Consider the following 4,442-nt stretch of genomic DNA (forward strand, 5'->3'; position numbering starts at 1 on the left):
CAGGGAAGGAACCATTAAAAGAATGCTTACCTTATAGTCATAAAAACAGGAATGTGTGTGTTTTGGCCTGTGGCCATAGTCCAGGAAACACAGTGTGGCTTTTAGGCAAATTGTGGAGTGCTTGGTCCACACATTGGTAGCTTGCCCTGGTCTGCTGCTTTGAAATGCAGCTGCTCTGAGCTGCCCACTTGTTGGCAGGCAGACTGCTACTAGGGACATCAGATGGAACCTGCTGTCTGTACCCAGGGTCATTCCTGCTCGATTTATGGTGCTCTAAGTTCAGAGGCACCGGCTTCTCTTCCAGGGCACTTGCTTCCCTTTGGGGGGCAAGAGCTGAGATGTGTATCATGTGGGTGACTTGCTTGCTGTCTCCTGAATCAAGGGTTCCTTTGAGGATGTTTCTTGGTGGGACTGGCCGTGGGAGGGCAGAGGGGGAGACATGTTAAAGGCAGTGAAAGATGGATGTTAAGGAAAGGGCCCCTGGAGTCTGACAGCCATAATTCGGTTCCTAGTTTTACCATTTGACTGTGTGAACTAGCATATATTCTTTAATGTCTCCGAGCCTCATCTGAAAAACTGAGCTTATAATCACACCTGTCTCACAGGGTTCTGTTGAGACCTAAATGAGATGATGCATGTTGCTGGCAGAGTGGCTAGCTCGTATTAATGCTCACTAAATGTTTACTGTTCCTGTCTGTATTATTGTTAAAGACCAGATAACCCTGTGTGTATGTATGTGTGTAAGTTTGGAGAATCAGCCCTTGAATGCAGAGTCATGGGCTTAGATTTGAAGGTATTTTAGCAAGGGAATGATTGCTTGTGAGGACAGATCTAACAGTGATAGGTATGCTGCTTTGGGGAGTAGGTGAGACCATTTTGGTGACCAGAGCATGCATGAGATAGTAAGGAACTGGACTAGGGATGGGGGGAGCTGGAAAAAATTTAGGGGGTATTTTGAGACGCAGCCCAAACCTAAAGATATTTATGATGGACAGGTGGTGGGAAAGGAACATTTAAAGCATGACTCTAAGGTTTGTGGGCACAGGACAAGGTCAGAGGGAGCTCTCAAGCTAAGAATGACTTTTTATGTTTTTGAAAGATTGTAAAAAACAAAAATGAAAACAAAGAACACAAAGAGACAAAGAATATGGTGACAGAGACCATATGTGGTCTGCAAAGCCTAAAATATTTATGATCTGGCCCTATATAGAGTTACTCCACCTTTGGCCTGGTCTGGCCTAGGGTATCAAAAGAAGACTCTGCCCCCAAATTGGGAAGCCTAGAGGGGTTTAAACAGACAGCAATGTCCCCAGAAAACTAGAGCATTGAGACTAAAGCAGGAATGAGGTTTGTGTGAATAATATACCAATTCAAGAGTCACATAGTGATTCCCTAAATATTTTTTGAATGTGGGTTCATAAGACAGACAGACCTGGTTGAATCCTGGCTCTTTCTTCCTACCTGTGACCATCACCAGGTTATCAACCTCTGTGTGTCTCAGTTTCCCTACTTGTGGAATGGAGATGATAACTCTACTTACTGCCTGGAATTGTTTTTGGAAGATTAAATGCAATAAGACATGTAAAGCATTTAAACAGCATCCAGTGCACAACACACAAGAAATACTAGCTTTTAGAGTTTTGAGAAGATAGAGACCTAGAGATGGAAATGAACATGGCATATGGTAAGCAACAGTAAGATGGTGGATTGGTTTGGTAAATAACAGTAAACAAATATCACTTATCATTATTACCATCAATGCTGTGACTCTGTTGCTATTATTGGAACTCAGGGTCTGGTTGACGGAACCTGGTGTTCTCCTCCATAAAGCATGGGGGTTGCTAAGGTCCCTTCCAGCTCTGTCTTTTTAAATTTTTGCCAGTTTCTCCCTCCTTCCTTCCCTCTATGCGGAACATGCTTAATTCTCTTTGACGTTTCTGATAGCAGGGTAATTTCTTCCCCATCCTCTTTAAAAATCCTGTAAGATTTGATTGTAAGAATCTGATTCTGTTTTTCCCTTCACCATTCCCAGTGATCTCTCTTCCTTTTGTAGCCCCTCCCCCTCTAGGCACTTCCAACAAAAGAGTCAGGTCATTTTTCATGTGGTATCAGCGGAGCGTCAGCCTCCGAAGCGTTTGTCCTTGTTTCTCTGAGTGTCGGAAGTTCTCCGTCTTCCCACTAGGACTTTCTGAGAGCATGGAGTGGCTCCCAGAATTTCTAATCCTTCCTGCTGCAACTGACCCTCTTCCCACACTTTGAGAAAAAAACGATTGGGGAAGAAAAAAAGGCCAGCAGAGGAGGGAGGTATGCAGCCCTGGCCCACTCAGCCACACAAGGTCTGTGCTGGTGAACAGGCTGCACCCTGCCTGTTACTCATGGCTGCCTTGAGAGGCTGGTCCGGGGAGAAAGATTAGGGTCATCAAGATAAGGCAGAGAATATTCAAACTGGAAGCAAAGAGGGGCTGTTTTTCCAATAGTAAGCAATCAGGGAACAGGAGGATGTAATTTGCAGATTAGGAAAGTGAACAAAGAACATAAAATTAACTTTATAGCAAAGAGGAGCACAGTCTGTTTGAAGAAATAAACCTCCATAAAGCATTATTGTTGATAAAATCAGACTGTTGATTTAAACTAAGTAGGAAATATGACCAAATCAGGGAGACGATGGGGGCTCAGTGGAAGCTGAACTTGAAACTTCAGGCAGGGATGGAAGGCTGGGGTGGGCTGGAGAAGCCTACTGGGGCATCTCCGCCCTGGGGGAGAGATTTAGGACCAAAGCAAGGATGCATGTGCTCAGGGCATAGATAGGAGGGACGTGCCTTAGCAGGATGGCCAAGCCGCCTTCACTTAGGGATTGTCTTTATTTGAAAAGTGGCATTGATTTCTAAGAACTCGTAAATAGCAAACATGCTCCTGCACACATGCACTCCCTTCCTCCCCCTTCTGTTTTTAATTCTCAAAGACCCACAAAAACTCATCTGAAACACCAGCAACTCTCTGCTTGAATGCCAGTAGTGATCTTTGTACCAAAGCAGAATAGTCCCAACACAATGCCTTTGATCCTGAGGTGATTGGAACAGAGTTTCTGTCTGCCCCCTTTTATCATACACAAGTTGGCCAGACTAGGATAACACTCATGCAGTGGGTAGTGAGAAATTCAGCTCTGTGCTGTGAGCTGCACTTTATTTCCCTGTGCCATGCCTTCGTGGCTCCACATTGACTGGCATGAGAGACTTATTATTGTTTTTTTGCTGTCTTTGACCTGTGGAGGCAGGACTCTTCCCAAGGACTGAGGTTCAGAGAAGCATCCCTGTGTAGTAGTGCACTCAGAAGTCTTAATTTGCCTCTCCCAGTCCAATCTTCTTCCTTTCCTATCCTGCTCTGAGCCCTGGAAGCTGCCTTGGAAACCCCTCACCTTCTGGCATTTGGTAGAATGCCAGTACAGCTTATGGGAGGCACCACTAGGACACAAGTAGACTAGAGAAAGAGGGAGAGCAGAATACTATGGCCTAGATTCCCTCCCTGCCAGCCTGCAGGCTGGCAGTGCCTTTCTTTACCAAAGTTCAGAGTGAGTTAAGGGCCCTGGCCTTGTCCCTTCAGGCACAGGGGTGTTCATAGCCCCCTTTATAGCTCCTACACTTGGATTTCTTCACCATCCTTATTTGGCTTCCCTTAAATGTGCCCTTGCATAACAGTCCCTTCATTAAGCTCCCCACTAATGCTCCCATTTGAGTGTGCCATTCTTGTAGGACCTCGAAGGATACAAATAATGAGAGCTCCTATTTGGAAATCAGAAGGTGTGGGCTACAGCTGAGAACCTCTTACAAGTTGACCATGTGAACTGGGCAAGTTGCTTGTCCTTTCTGGCCTTGTTTTCTTCATTTGTGAAATGGGGATGATGGTGAGGTCATCTTTCAGTTAAAACAGGCTGTAATTCTGTTTCCACTAGAGGTGTAGTGGGCAGGGCTCTGGAGGAAAATAAACATTAGTTTCAATCCTGGTTTTTATACTTTCTAAGTGTGTGGCCTTGGCCAAGTCTCTCAATCTCTTTAAATCTGGGTTTGCATCTTCAGTAAAACATGGAAGGTAACTCTTTCCTTGCAAGTTGAGGTGGTGCTTGCTTTGGCAACACATATACTAAAGTTGGAATGATACAGAGATTAGCATGGGCCCTGCACAAGCATGACACACAAGTTGAGGGGGAGGATTAAATAAAATTACATGTTTGAAAGCAGCTAGGATAGTTCTCATTACACAGGAGGCCTCCAATCCATGGTAGAACCTTTCTCTTCTTTCCTGGCTTTCTTGAAGGGAAGATGCCAAAGCACGAGGGAAAAGAAGTTTGTTGGCTCTGGGATTTCCATTCTTTCCACCTCTAATTCTGTTTATTTATATTTGCTTACATCTTAGCTCACAGACTCCAATTCATTTATCCCTTCCAA

The 4,442-nt window shown here is 44.7% G+C and overlaps 1 non-coding gene across 1 annotated transcript; it reads left to right on the forward strand.

Annotated features, from left to right (window-relative positions):
- The first annotated feature begins 4,113 nt into the window (after positions 1–4,113).
- LOC121016876 (U6 spliceosomal RNA) lies at positions 4,114–4,220 on the forward strand. Its single transcript, XR_005784505.1, has one exon. It is a non-coding gene; the product is annotated as a U6 spliceosomal RNA (small nuclear RNA).
- Positions 4,221–4,442: the final 222 nt, after the last annotated feature.

Source organism: Herpailurus yagouaroundi, unplaced genomic scaffold, assembly GCF_014898765.1.
Source record: "Herpailurus yagouaroundi ecotype Mexico unplaced genomic scaffold, PumYag 29, whole genome shotgun sequence".
Lineage (NCBI taxonomy): Eukaryota > Metazoa > Chordata > Mammalia > Carnivora > Felidae > Herpailurus > Herpailurus yagouaroundi.